Source organism: Leucopleurus acutus (genome assembly GCF_964270905.1).
Source record: "Leucopleurus acutus genome assembly, chromosome: 4".
Classification (NCBI taxonomy): Eukaryota; Metazoa; Chordata; class Mammalia; order Artiodactyla; family Delphinidae; genus Leucopleurus; species Leucopleurus acutus.
This window is the reverse complement of record NC_139146.1, coordinates 119,549,737-119,565,645: the sequence shown is the minus strand read 5'-3', so window position 1 is coordinate 119,565,645 and position 15,909 is coordinate 119,549,737. Positions and strand designations below refer to the sequence as shown.

At 37.2% G+C, this 15,909-nt stretch overlaps 1 protein-coding gene across 7 annotated transcripts in view; it reads left to right on the top strand.

Annotated features, from left to right (window-relative positions):
- WDFY3 (WD repeat and FYVE domain containing 3) overlaps positions 1-15,909 on the top strand; it is a 261,585-nt gene that overhangs the window by 23,043 nt on the left and 222,633 nt on the right. For 4 of the 7 annotated variants that reach the window (XM_082838931.1, XM_082838930.1, XM_082838928.1 and 1 more), the window contains exon 1: positions 9,316-9,403. The gene's annotated coding sequence lies outside the window, so the exon portion shown is untranslated. Of the gene's footprint in view, positions 1-9,309; positions 9,404-15,909 lie in introns of those variants that run through there. The other 3 variants (XM_082838933.1, XM_082838932.1, XM_082838927.1) reach the window with 1 other exon arrangement.

Here is a 15,909-nt window from a genome sequence, read left to right as displayed (position 1 = left end):
TTCTTTGGGATTTTCTGTCTATATAGACAGTCATGTTGCCTGGAATAACGACAGTCTTATTTCTTCCATAGTAATGTATACCTTTTATTTCTTTTTCATACCATATAGCACTGGCTAGTATTTCCAGTATAATGTTAAAGACAGAAAACATTCAGTCCTTCGCCATTATGTATGATGTTAGCTGTATTTGTTTTATTTATTTATTTATTTTTATTTTTGGCTGTGTTGGGTCTTTGCTGCACATGGCTTTCTCTAGTTGGGGTGAGTGGGGGCTACTCTTTGTGGCGGGGCATGGGCTCCTCATTGCAGTGGCTTCTCTTGTTGTGGAGCACAGGCTCTAGGTGCGTGGGCTTCAGTAGTTGGAGCATGCAGGTTCAGTAGTTGTGACATGCAGGCCCTAGAGTGCAGGCTCAGTAGTTGTGTCGCACGGGCTTAGTTACGCTGTGGCATGTGGGATCTTCCCGGACCAGGGCTCGAAACTGTGTCCCCTGTATTGGCAGGCAGATTCTTAACCAGTGTGCCACCAGGGAAGTCCCTGTATTTGTTTTAAAGATGCCATTTATCAGCTTAAGTTCCGTTGTATTCCTTGTTTACTAAGAGTTTTTTAAATCATGAATGAATGTTGAATTTTGTCAAATGCTATTTTTGCATCTATTGAAATCATCGTATGGGCTTTTCTTTATTCTGTTGATATGGTGAATTATATTGATTAATTTTTGAATGTTGAACCAGCCTTATATTTCCAGGGTAAATTTCAGTTGGTCATGATGTAATAATATCCCTTTTATATATTGCTAATATTCTGTTAAAATTTTTTGCATCTGTGTTCAGAAAGGATATTGGATTTCTAGTCTTCTTTTCTCTTAATGTTTCTGTCTGGTTTTGGTATTAAGTTGTTGCTAGTCTTATAAATTAATTTGGGAAGAGCTTCCTCCAGTCTCGATTGAGCTGGTTAGTGTAAACACACATATTAGTTTGCTATCTTTCGTGAAAAAATGGCGGGGGGGGGTGGTAAAATGCACTCATATCTGCTTAACTTTACAAAAAGAAGGGGCAGTAGGGAACAAAGATTTATGGGAGAGAATGACACTTCTTAAGGCTATATACCTTTTTATATAGTTTTGAGTTTTCAAAGCATATTATCTTCCATATTGAAAATAAAGATGGGAATGGGGAAAGTCCTAAACCACCAGAACAAATGAACCTGATTGTACCATAAATTAGTACTATACTTACATTGAAGGGGAAGAAAGAGTGACTCTAAGTAATTTTTTAACATAATATTTGACTGTTTACCCTCATCCTGGGTAGCGGTAAGAGAGAGGGATTGCAAACAAATCCTGAACTGTTTCCTCTAGAGTTTATTTTTTGTAGTGATATGGACAAAGCAACTCTGGGTCATTTTTAGGTGTATTATGGATTGAGTAAATGTTTTCAGGTTGTTGAAGCTAGGACCTGAGGAAGGAGGGACATACAAATATGCATTGGGAGAAGGGAAAAATGAATCCTGTGGGGATGGATTGGAATTGAAGGTATCAGCTTAAATTTATTATTTTTGAAACCAGTATGTATGCGCATATGCACATGCATATGTATGTATGAACACACATATATATTTATATGCATATGTGTATATGAATGCATGTATTTCCTAGTAGTTCTGTCCAAGTAAAAGGCAAAGAGCAGTGGGCACACCAACCCCCCAATCTCGATCTCTAATAGTATTCCCAACACAAAGGAACTGGAGTTCCTCAGAGGAATGGCTGATTGCAAGGGTATATACCAGGTGAATCTGTACCTTTTTTTAATGCTAGAAAATAAAATGTTTTTGAAAAATATGGGAGCATGTCACAAGCCTGTTGGAGGTCCTACTGGTCTAGTCATCAGATTAGTAATGAATTATGAACCATTAAAAATAGGAATCCATTACCCATAAGATAATAAACTAGTAAATAAATGGACAAATAAAGAAGAGAGCTCTCATGCTTACAGTAGAATTCTGAATTCTAGAGTTGGAAAATCATCATTTTGCAGCTCTTATTAGGCAGGGCAAGAATCATAACAGAATCTAGGGGGGAAATATTGATGAGGAGCAGGGTATATCCATAGAGTTAAAGTGTCTCCCCACCACCTGTGTATTATTTGTAAGGTATAAAATAGGGATTATGCATTGGTGAAATCCAACAACAACATGGGTACTACGTGAATCTAGATATGATGCCCTGAGGGGATATATCGTCATCTGTGTAGTATTCTGGCCAAGACTACATAACCTGAATCTGGAGGAAACAATAGACAAACCCCACATGAGGAACATTCTACTTAATAAAAAGGGGAGGAGGCTGTACTCTTAAAACAAAACAAAACAGAAAACAATGTCATAAAAGATAAAGGCTGTGGAAGTGTTTCAAATTATGGGAGGCTTAAGAAAGATAAGCCTAGGTATTGAATGAACTGCAATACCTGACCCTGGACTGGATCCTATACTGGGTGGGGAGAAAAATACTATAAAATGATTATCATTGGATTAATTGAAATTTCAGTTGGAGTACTGATCTTAAATACAAATATTGTAGCAATGTTCAAATTACTGACAATAACTGTACTGTGGTTATGAAAGAGAATATCTCTAAGGAAATACACATTGAAGCAAAGGCTCAAAGAACCATGATATACATAATTTATCCTCAGTTGCTTTAGGGAAAAAAAAGACAGCTCAAGTGTGTCTGTGTGAAGGGAAAGAAAGTTTATGAGCACAAATGACAAAATAAAGAAGGTAACGTTAACAATTGGTGACTTTGAGTATAAGGGTGATTCTTGTATTCTTATATTTGCAACTTTTCTGTAAGTTTGAAACTATTTCCAAACAAAATAGTTAAAACACTTAAAAATATCTGTCCTTTATTTTTAGACTTTCTTTATTTATAAAGAGCTCAGTTATTTATCTGGAACAAGTTTGGAATGAACATTTTAATAATATTTTCCTATGTGTGTTGCGGCTCTGCAAACTAACCATTGTTGAATATGATAACAGATGGGAAATAAATGTCACCCTGTGGACAGCCAGAGACTAAAACCTAATCTGGCGGGGGTTCAGGGGCAGGGAACCATTTATTATAGTGGTTACTTAAAGTTTATGGAAGTATTGGCTACAACATCTACTGAAGTCTTTGAGTTATTGTTGTTATCACTTAACTATTGAAGAAATATTAGAATGATTCTTTTACATCAAGAATCTAGCTATTGTCTCCTGACTATTTATTTTCTTTTGTAAACTCAGAAAGATTGTCATATTTAGCCCTAAGAGTGTAACTATTCATTTCTTCATTCAAAAAATGTTTATTGAATGCCTACTATGTGCTGGACCCCTTCCTAAGCATTGAAGATGTAGCAGGAAACAAAACAAAGCTCTTGCCCTTGTGGATTTTATGTGTTTGGGGGAGGAAATACACAAACAGGAGTAGAAGTGAAATAAACGAATATTAGTAACATTGGAGATAAATAAATCAGGGAAGTGTGTTAGGGATGCTTGGAGCAGAATAGTTACAGTTTAAAATAGACCGAATAGGAAAGAGTTAACTCAGACATTTGAGCAAAGATCTGAAGATAGCAAGGGAGTGAGGCAGGTGGAGATAATCATCTCAGAATAGCTTTGAGGCAGAGAGAACAGTAAGTGTAAAGGCTCTGAGGCAGAAGTATGCCTAGCCTGTATAAGGAATAGCAAGGAGGTCAGTAGGAAATGAGGTCAGAGGTAATGGGGGCTAAATTATGTAGGTTCTATTTTGCCGTTTTAAAGATTTTGGCATTTATGAGATGAGAAGCCATTGGGAGATTTTGGGCACAGATGTTACATTATATGATTTATGTAAGATTATCAGGATCACTGTGGCTGCTTTGATGAAAAAGGGCTGAAATAGGGCAAGGGTAGAAGTTGGGAGGCCAGTTACTAAACTATGGAAAAAAATCCTAGTGAGAGATGATAGTTACTACTACAGTTTCTACGTAGATGATGAGAAGTAGTCAGATTCTGGATATATTTTGTATATAGAGCCAGTAGTATTTGCTGATGGGTTAGAAAGAAGAGTCGGAACTTGAACTTCAGCGATCATGGAGAAAAGGAGAAATAAGCAAAGGAAGCTGAGGAGTGGCCAGTGAGATAGGATGAAACCAGGAGAAACTAGGAGAGTCTTTGTTCTGGAAGCCAGGTAAAGAAAGTGTATCAGGGCTTGATGAGTCATGCCGATTGCTGCAGATAGGGCAAGAAAGATGAGATCTGACTGGCTTTTGGATTTTACAATATATATGTAAGTAACTGGTGACTTTGGAGTTTCAGTGCTGTGTTCGGGATCAAAAGTCTAATTGGAGTATGTTCAGTTCGAACTGAAGAATACTTGAAGACCGTAAGGACAACTCTTTTCTGACTTCTCACTGAAGAGGGAATCAAAGAAATTGGCCATAATCTAGAGGGGTGTGTGGGGTCAAAAGCTTTGCTGCTGATGTTGTTTATTTTCTAATGATTGGAAATACACACACACACACACACACACACCAGTGGTTCTGCTTTTATTGGGAGGGCAAAATTAAGAAATTGATGACAAAGGAAAGAGAAGTGGGACTTACTAGAGCAATTTCCTTGAATAGTAGGGACATAACATCTAGTATTAAAGTGAAAGAGTTAGACTTTGATGTGGTTTCAGAAAGTTTAAGCACAGTAGAAGGGTACAGATTCAGGTAAGTGGGTGAGTGTGGTTCTGGAAGTTCTTTTCTGATTGCGTACATAGGAGTCAACGCCAGCATTGTAGAGTGATCTCGGATTTTATGTGGCTTCCAATTTTTTTTTTCTGTGTGATGCTGTTCATCAGGTGATCTGCCAAGAGTCCTGAGAAGCCATAGGAGGGCTATAGCCCTGCTTGTTAACTTTTGTTTTTCAGATATTTAGCTTTTTGTTACTCTCTCCAGTTTACTTAACACTCGGGAAGAGATTCCTAAAACTCTTTTGGGGATATCTGGAAAAAAATTTTTTTCTCATTGATCTTCAAAGTGTATGATTCAAAGGTCCTTAGAATTTACCAGCACAATTTTCATGTTAGGTATAAGAAAACGAACTTAAAGACATAGTTAGGCCAAGGAGGTACAGCTAATTGTCTAGCCAAGCCTGGAATGCAGGTCTCTTGTTCTTGTTTATATAATTTAGTTTTGAAATTCAGTTTTTATACCTATGTACATATACATTCATACTCAACGTTTTGACAATAAAGCTAACTTATTCTAAATTGGAGCAAACCAAAGCATGAAATAAAAACACTTAAAATGTCAGAGTCAAAATGTAACTCTGTCTAAAATGTGATTTAAATTTTGATTTGTATAAAATGGATACCTGAAATTATATTATATTGCATATTGTAATTAGAATGCACTGAAATCATATCAAAGCATTTGCCCTTGGCTAAATTTATATTAAAAGATTACAAAACAGGATCAGTAATACACCATTTTAAATTTCTGGTACTTTAAGACATCTGTAGATTGTAATAAAATACAAAAATGGGTTGAGAAAAGCATTGGTATTCTAGCTTGCTGTTTCCAGTTCTGTCTGGCTTTCTGCTCTTTCTGCTTCTTTATCTCAATACTTGGCTGTACCTGGTAATTCAAAATGGATAAAACCAAATAATCAGCATCCAAAATACATATATAATTTCTATGAAATAATAAGTAAAGGGCAAAAAACTAAGGAGGAAGTGGCCAATAGAAATAAAGAGGCATTTCATAAAAGAGGAAACATGAGTTAGCCAGTAAACCTGAAGAAATGCTCAGTATCATTAATCAACAGAAAAATGCAAATTAAGACTACAGTTAGATGGTTTTACACCCCCAAATTAAGAAGTTGGCATTACTAAATGTTGGAGAGCATGTAGATCAATATGAACTACCTGGTGCTGATGAGATTATACATTGCTAAACACACTTTGGGAAAAAGAAAAATTGGCGACCTCACGAAAAAATTGAAAACACATATATTCCTCAACTCCTAGGCAAGTACTTAAGAGAAACGTTGGCACATGTGGAACAGATGTGTATGAGAACTTTCATAACAGTAATGTTCATAATAGCAAAACGAAACAAAACTTGGGGAGAAAATAAGGTGCTATCATAAAGAGAATGAATAATTCAGTCATGGTGTATTTACACAATGTAGAGTTATTCTGCCCTGAAATGAATGGACTACAACTATATGCAACATTTAGTTGCATATGTATCATGAATACATCTTGAAAACATAATATTGAATGAAAAACAATGAAAGTGTTGTTGAAGGATATGTACATATGTGATATGCTTTCTAAAAATCAGAGGAATGATAAACACAAAACATAGGATAGCAATTACAGAGGACTGAAGATGAGAGAGGTGGCATATAGGACAGGGAAGAGCAAATCAGTAAAACATTACCAGCAACTTATATTTAGGTTCTCGTGTTGGGTGACAACCAACATGTTTTACGTAAGTTGGTAGTTAATATATTAAAAAAACAGTGCAGGTATATTCTGATGTTACGATTTAGGAGACATGTCATCATTTCTGCCTACTTTCTCACTGCCAGTTGAATCCCAAACATCACTCAGAATTTCACTAGAGGGATCTTGTTTTAAAATCTTATATCTCATTAAGCATGTGTCTGCCATCTGACAAGCCACTCAATAACAACTTGGCTGAATAACTGAATGAATGATTTGGGAAAATAGTTCAGAATTTTTCTTAGAAACCACCTAAGAGGTAGATTTCTTTTTTAAATAAACTTATTTATTTATCGTTTTGGCTGCATTTGATCTTCGTTGCTGTGCATGGGCTTTCTCTAGTTGTGGCGAGCTAAGACTACTCTTCGTTGCAGCACGCAGGCTTTTCATTGCAGTGGCTTCTCTTGTTGCAGAGCACGGGCTCTAGGTGCACAGGCTTCAGTAGTTGTGGCACGTGGACTCAGTTGTTGTGGCTTGTGGGCTCTAGAGCGCAGGCTCAGTAGCTGTGGCGCACAGCCTTAGTTGCCCTGTGGCATGTGGGATCTTCCCGGACCAGGGCTCGAACCTGTGTCCCCTGCATTGGCAGGCGGATTCTTAACCACTGCACCACCAGGGAAGTCCCAGAGGTAGATTTTTTTTTTTTTTTTTAAGAAGTGGATTTATTTAGAGAGAAACACACTCCACAGACAGAGTGTGGGTCATCTCAGAAGGTGAGAAAGGCCAAAACAGTAATCATTTGTAACTAATTTTTTTTTTTTTTTTTGAGATATGCGGGCCTCTCACTGTTGTGGTCTCTCCCGTTGCGGAGCACAGGCTCCGGACGCGCAGGCTCAGTGGCCATGGCTCACGGGCCCAGCCGCTCCATGGCATGTGGGATCTTCCCGGACCGGGGCACAAACCATGATCAGCTAGTCTTTTTTTTTTTTTTTTTTTTTTTTCGGTACGCGGGCCTCTCACTGTTGTGGTCTCTACCGTTGCGGAGCACAGGTTCCGGATGTGCAGTCTCAGCGGCCATGGCTCATGGGCCCAGCCGCTCCGCGGCATGTGGGATCTTACCTGACCGGGGCACGAACCCGTGTCCTCTGCATCGGCAGGCGGACTCTTAACCACTGCGCCACCAGGGAAGACCACCAGAGCTAGATTTTTAAAAATACTTTTTCATAAGTAGTGAGATAGACAGCAAAACTAGGTTATTGCAAAACTAGGTTTTTGAATAAGAACTAACTGTATATTTGAGGGCAATATTATTGATGTTCGAACTATTGTACTAATATGATCACAGAGATTAACAAACATATGACAAGAACAAATAGTTGATCAGTTGATCAGATTAACAAACATGACAAAAAAAATATTGATGTTTGAACTATTGTACTAACATGATTACAGAGATTAACAAACATATGACAAAAACAAATAGTTGATCAGAGAAGCAGAATGTCGTTAAAAGATGAATCTATTCTTAGGCATAACTTTTTAGACTTAGAAAGCCCATGGGGATTAATCCAAGCTCCTCATTTTTTAAAAAAAAATTATTTATTAATTTTTGGCTGCATTGGGTCTTCATTGCTGCACATGGGCTTTCTCTAGTTGCAGCAAGTGGGGGCTACTCTTGGTTGCAGTGCGTGGGCTTCTCATTAAGGTGGCTTCTCTTGCTGCGGAGCACAGGCTCTAGGTGCATGGGCTTCAGTAGTTGTGGCTTGTGGGCTCTAGAGCACAGGCTCAGTAGTTGTGGCACACAGTCTTAGTTGCTCCATGGCATGTGGGATCTTCCTGGACTAGAGATCGAACTCATGGCCCCTGCATTGGCAGGCGGATTCTTAACCACTGTGCCACCAGGGAAGTCCCCAAGCTCCTCATTTTTGAATAAAGGAGCTTTGGAACCAAAGAAGTAATTGATTAAGGGCATAGAACTTGTTAAGAGCAAAGTTAAGAAAGACCAGAACCTATATCTCATCATTCGTGTGCTGGTGTTTTCATTTTGGAATATTGAATGGTAAATAAAAGAAATAGTTAAATATCCTATATGAGACATGCTAAATAACTCGAGGTTGGATTATAACCATTGAGTGAGGAAGCACTGTTTTGTTTTTTTTTTTTTCTTCCGGTACGCAGCCTCTCACTGCTGCAGCCTCTCCCGTTGCAGAGCACAGGCTCCGGACGCGCAGGCCCAGCGGCCATGGCCCACGGGCCCAGCCGCTCCACAGCATGCGGGATCCTCCCAGACCGGGGCACGAACCCGCGTCTCCTGCATCGGCAGGCGGACTCCCAGCCACTGCGCCACCAGGGGAGCCCTATTTTTTATTTTAACTTAGAACATATCGATTCAGCTCTATACCACATTTATCTTCAACTACTCCTAGAGAAATAACATGATTTTTTTTTCTTTTTTGCTCATATTTGGTTCTCCAAAAAGAGACATTGTGATCTATGATGTACAGATGAATACTGGACTAGAGTGGGAAGAATTAGGTTCTGAACCTGGCTCTGCCACTAAATAACTGTGTTGTCGTTGATTCTTTGCATAACTATTCCTGGTCTCGGCTTCCTCACCAGTAAAATAAAAAAGCTGAACCAGATGGTCTGTAGAGATCAGTTTTGAATGACTCTATATTCTCCTTTGAAGTTTGAATAGCAGATTTTATCTATCTTAAATAAAGTGTTGTCTTGTGTTCCAGTATGAAGCCATTGGCAAGAAATAAGGAGGTAAAGAGAGAATTAGTAGGAAATGAACAACTCATAAAAAACATTCTGAAAATAAACTGGGCTTTCTTTTTTTTTTCTTTCATCACAGGTATAATACTTCTCCACGTCTGCTTCAGGAAGAAAGTGCCTGCCACTCCTATTGTTTCTACGCAGGTTCATGCCAGCCCAGAACATAGAATCAGGTCAGTTTTAGGATTGTTTTGTCTGTTGAACAAGAAGCCAGAAACAGAATCATGATAATCTTTGCTGCCTCGTTGCATTGTAACTGAACTGTGACTCAGAAAGGCTGGGTTTTAATCCTTCTTTACCACTGATGACTGGGTAAACTAGACAAACCTCCTTTCCTGGATGGCTTTTAGTTTTTTGCACCAAAAAAAAAAAAAAAAAAAAAAAAAAGATATATTGGAATATATTTCAGTTTCAGTTCTGGCTTTAAAGCATCATACTTTTATTGTAGACACCTACATAGAATAAAATCATGTTATTAAAGTTTTTCCTTTTTTTCCTGGAAAAATCTAGTTGTAAGCACAGGCTTTGGAACTCTTTATTGTATTATAGTAACTTTGAGTGACTAGTTTGAATAATGAACTATGTTGTGAGGCACTTGAGAGTACTATGGCTACTTAGTTGCCTGAGTTTTAGTATTTTACTTTGCTCTATTGTTACTGAAAAGTTTATTTATTTTTAAACAACAGAAATTTATTTTCTCAACAATTCTAGAGGCTAGAAGTCCAAGATCAGGGTGTCAGTGTGGTTGGATTCTGGTGCAAGCTCTCTTCTGACCTGTAGATGGTCACCGTCTAGCTTTGTCCTCACAAGGCAAAGAAAAGGAGAAAGAGAGGGAGATCTCCCTTTACCTCTTCTTATCATATCAGTTTAGGGCCCCACTCCTATGACCTCATTTAACCTTAATAGCCTACTAAAGACCCTATCTCCAGATACAGTCATGTTGAGGGTTAAGGCTTCAACATATGAATTTTGGGGGAACACAGTTCAGTCCATAGTAGCCACCTAGTAGTAAGATTGCTGGGTTGTATGAAATCTGCACTTTCAACTTTTCTAGATATTTCCAAATTGATCTCTAAAGTGGTTGTAATAATTTACACACCCCTAGCAAGTATATAGATGATGGGATTTTTTTAACTAGAAGAACTAAAAAATCCCAAATGGAAGATAGAGGGTATAGTCTTTTGTAATTGCAACTTCTTTTTCCTGTTCCACCAATGTCTGGAAAGTCTTCCAAATAGCTGTTTAAACCTTGGCTTCTGTTAATCAGTTCTTTTGTTTGTAGCCATGGTACTACGTGGAGTGCTCTGTTCTCCTCTTTTTCTTTTGAATTACTAGTCATTCGATAATGTTCTTGAGCTGTAGAGAGGGTATCTTTTTGACCATGTTAGTTCTCTATTGATTGCATGTGACTCAGTTCAAATTAGCTTAAGCAGAAAGGGGAAGTTATCAGCCTTTTGGGCACACCAAAGGATCCAGGGCAGAAATGCAGCTGGGCTGTGCAAGGAGAACCCAGGAATCAAATGTAGTCAGGTCTCTCTCAAGCTCTCAGTGGCATGCCTCTCCTGTGCATGTCTCACTCTCTTTGGCTTTCTCCATGTTTCCATTCTTTGTCATGGGAAGCGTGGTCGCCACCACTGCCCATGATTTATATCTTCTAATTCAGACTCCCAGAGAAAGGCTTACTCTTAAGTACCTAATCCCAAATATTCCAGAAAAAAACTCTGATTCCCTGCACAAGTTTGCAGTGGCTGTCTTGCCATCTTTGTTTCAAGACCTGTTCTCTGAAAAGGATCTGACTTACTCCTAGTAAAATGCAGATGACCAATAATATAGTATTACTCCTTCCAGGTGTATTTGTTAAGCTAAAGGTGTTTTTCTAAATGTTAAGCTAAAGCTGTTTTTCCAAACTGTGTGGAAGTGAAATCTTGTGTTCTAGTATATAAAAATGATTAACCTAGATGCAAGAAAAGTATTAGGAATTGAAAGGTAGTGTTTTAGGTTTCAGGGAGTGGAAGAAAATGAGTAACTATGTAGGTAGAGGAGGAGGGCAGGTAGATAGTCAAATATATACTTCTAAGATAGCAGTGTTACAAAGATTGAATACAGCAAGTAAAAGAAAAGCCTTTCTATTTGCCTTTTTCGAGAAAAGATTTGAAGGTAGAAGAAAGGACCATTAGGCTTAGTCCCACCTCAACTACTAACTATGATTTTGGATAAATCACTTATTCTCTGTGTAGCTCGGTTTACTAAATCCTGGCTCCTTATCAGCTGTGTCCTTAACTCCTGGACACCAGTTTCTTCATCTTAAAAATGGAATTGATGATAGTGGTGCCCCAGAGGGTTCTTGTGAGGAATTAATATATGTTAAGTGTTCAAAACAATTCCTGGCGCATCAGCAGCAGCGTCAATTTTTGAAATGAGTCAATTACATTATATGATTGCAGGAGTCCCAGCTAACTTAAAAAAAAAAATCTGTGGTCTAAGATTTTCTGATACAACCTTATGTCTTTTTTCAGAATAAAGACTTAGAAGCTTTGTCCATCTACTTGAGTCCTGCATTGAGGCTAATTTTGGTATTGCCAATAAAAGTCATTTTGAATTCAGTGTATGTATTAGTTCTTTTTGCTACATGTATTAATTTGTTAAGGTTGTCACAACAAATTACCACAAACTGAATGGCTTAAACAGCAGAAATTTATTGTCTCACAGTCTGGAGGCTAGAAGTCTGAAATCAAAGTGTCAGCAGGATTGGTTGCTTCTGAGATCTATGAGGGAAGGATCTGTTCCAGGCCTCTTTCCTTGACCTATAGATGGCCACGTTTTCTCCATAGCTCTTCGCATTGTCTTCCCTTTATGTGTGTCTGTCTCTTTGTTCAAATTTCTCCTTTTTATAAGGATACCAGTCATATTGGATTAGGGCCCACCCTAATGAGCTCAGTTTAACTTGATTACCCCTGTAAAGGTCATGTCTCCAAATAAGGTCACATTCTGAGGTGCTGGGGGTTAGGACTTCAACATATGAATTTTGAGCAGGACACAGTTCAAGCCATAGCACTACATAACAGATTACCCCAAAAGTTAGTGACTTAAAACAACAAACATTATCTCACAGTTCTTGTGGTCAAGAATCTGGGTGCCGTTTGCTGGGTCCTCTGGCTCAGGGTCTCTTGCAAAGCTACCTTTGACATGTCCGCCAGGGCTGGTCTCATCTGAAAATCCTAGAGGGGGATCTGCCTGCAGTTCACTCACATGCTTGTTGGCAGTACTTAGTTCCTCACTGGTTGTTGGGCCGAAGGCCCCAGTTCCTCATGTTGGCTTTTTGCCAGCAACCTACTAGTCCTTGCTGTGTGAGCCTTTGGTTTTTGTAGTGTAGTCTTGGAAGTGGCAACCCATCACTTTTCCCTATTCCATTCACTAGGAGTGAGTCATTAGGTCCAGTCCACACTTAAGGAGAGGTCCAGTACACACTTACACAGGGATGTGTATCCCAGGAGGGGAGGTTATTGGAAGCCATTTTGAAGCTCCCTACGTAGACTATAAGAATGAAGAAAGAAGAAAATATGCTAAGTGGAAAAATATATAAATTATTTAATATTCAGGAAGCTTTAGTCTTAAACTCTAAGCAGAATTTTATCACTTTTGTGCCATATAGCTTTGTAATCAGAAAGTACCCCCTCACCCTTAAAAAAAGGAAAAATCTCTTATCATTTCCTTTTTTTTTAAAGCAAAGAGGAGTTAATTTTGTTCCATTTCATCAAATTTGTTATTTTTTTAATCCTATGTAGAATTCTTCAAGTGGTACCTGAATTTTCACTTTGCTGAGTAAAACCTGGTATTTCTCATAAAATATCCAAAGGCCTACCCTCGTTTCCCTAAAATAGTTAAGAGCAAGGGTCGTAGGTTATTGAGTACTTTAATTTTATCAGCTTTTCTGTGGTCACTTTCTACAACTAAGTTATAAAGTGTGAGAAATCATCAGACATTTGTGAAGATATTTAGTATACCAAATTGGCTAAGGGAAATGCCCAATTACAGTTACTTTTACAGAATATAGTGGCACAATCATGTATACTTCATTTACCAGCTAGTAGTTCTCAATATTTGTATTGATGGAAAGATAATTGGAAAGTGTTATGGATTCATTTTTGTAATCTTTGTTTTGGAAGGCGGTATAGTTGTGTTTCTGGAAGCAAGATTTGACCTAGTTGGCATTATCTATATAAGTTAATCTAATGGGTGTGTGTGTGTGTGTGTGTGTGTGTGTGTGTGTTTAGCACATGGAATAACAGTGTTTTAGTAAATTTAGTCTAAGAAAATCTCAAATTCATTGAGAAAAGATTGTCTTAACTCCTTTAGGGTAGATTGAGCATGTACTTCTAAAGCATCTGATTACATGACTGAATTTTATAAGGAGTTTTAAAATTATAATTATTTGTGAATTACTATAAATATATATCATACATTTTAGTTTAGTTATTATTAGAAATGATGAGACTTATTTTTAAATCTCAGTAGGTTTGGAACTCAAAGTTCTCTCATACTGTACAGAAATTAAATGAGTATGAATTCAATAGAATTTCTATGTGATATCCCTTTATACTTGTTAGGGGAATGTAGTTTAATAGAAACCATACAAAATTTTTGATTTAAAACTTCCTTTTGACACACATAGAGTGGACTGGGGAATTCATTCTTATAGTTGAACAAATGGTAATGGTTTTTCGTAGAAAAAAAGCAATGTTGCATTGATATGGCAAAGAGGAAGTTTTAAACTTAAACTCTTAGTATTTTGCATTACGAGGATATTGAGCTAAGAGTTTTGTTTATAATTTACTCCCTTGTTTGAAAAATCTGGGAATAGATTTATGACTAGATTTTGGGCTTTAGACTATATATGAGAAAAATAGTATAGCATTTTTTGTCATTTAGAAAACTATTACCCACAAATGAAAGTCTGTAGAATGTATTCTTTCTAGAAACATATATTAAGAGAGTTTAAAAAGTTCAAAGAAGGGAACTCAGTGCAGTATGAAAAGTGCAGATGTACTTAATGTGAAGCTTAAATTACAAGATTTAAAAGGTTTTTATAATCAGAAAAAATAAGTTGAAAAGTAAAGTAGCACTACAAATTGGAGAATTGAGATTTAAAAATTTAATGCAATTTTTCTTTATTTTAAGAAATAATACTTAAAGTTTGCGACTTAAAAATATGAATTATTTTAATCATACTTTAACCCATGTTGTGAAACTTTTTTCTTTTTTTTTTTCCTTAGACTTTTGGTTTATTGTTTAGAGCTTACCGTTTCTATGACTATATCATTGAGTTGATTTTGATCCTGAATATCACTTATTTGGCTCTTGTTTTGAGGTCAAATTATGCATCAGTCTTTATTGACAATATGTTAAAAAACTGTATAAAATATTAAAAGTAGATATAAGAGGGGATAACTGCAGTGTGTAATATGTATTAAGGTTCAGTTTCCAAACTTAGTCATACTTCCTGGTTTAAATCTTGGTGTCATTACGTACAGCTGTTTGCCCTAGTATAAATTTCTTAATTTCTTATGTCCTCATCTGTTAGATGGGTTTATTGATAGTATTTAATGGACGTTCATAAGAGTTAAATGAGATAATGCTTGTAAAGTGCTTAATATTGTGTCTGGCACATAGTAAGTAAAAGCTAAATTCATGTTAGCTGCCATTTCTTGTTACAAGCATCGGCCTTAAGTCATTTTTACTTATGTTTTTGAAGGATAGAATATAAGCAAAATGATGTCATGTTAATGATAATATATAACCCTTAGTATTCAGTTGATTGATTACATATTTTATTAGCATATAGACTTTATTTTTGAAAAGTAGAATAGAGTTTACATAAAAGGTTATGAGTTTAGAGCCATCACCAAAATTATTGACTTAAAAGGGGGGAGAAAAAGGGAATGGAGCAGGTAAGTGTGCTGTTTTTGCTGTAGGTCTGAGGAGAGATTTTGTAGTCACTAACAACAGTTTTTTAAAAAAATTGGAAACACTAGGATGTCAGCTTTTCATTTTCATTTTCTTTTTAAACTTTAACTGTTAGCCACTCTGTTCCGGTTTTTGTTTTGTTTTGTTTTGTTTTGACCTGGGGAAAAAGAGTGGGAGAAGGTGTGCCTGTTTTTTTCCTAGTCTTACAAAGGATATATCCTTTGGGTCTTGTGTTCCCAGTGGTAGGAATGTCCCTTGCACCTCAGTTTTATGAAGACCTCTACTAAAAGGTATCTTTAAGTATATTCATCTGGTTGTGAGATGACTGTGGCTGCTTCGTAGCATCCTAAGAAAGCTAAACTCCTCCGTTTAGAAATAGGATCTATGCCTAAGTTGGGGGAAATAGGGAATTTAGGAGGAAGTTTCTGGCTCAGGTACATTTGCTCCTAATTTGGTCAAACATCAGCTCTGTCTTCGCCTGAGGACATTTTTGTTGTGTGTGTGCTTTATATAAATGAAAAGAAAGAAGACCGCTGCTCACCTAAGAGCTTGTAAATGGAAAGTGTTATACAACATACATGATATAGAAGGAAAGGGAATGGGGGAGGGGGATTCTGAAATATAAGCTCTAAAGCTGTTTTATTATCTTCTTTGTGTGTAGTCGGGGAGGAGCTTTAAAAAGCCTAACCCAGAATCATATTTTGCAAGTAAAGAT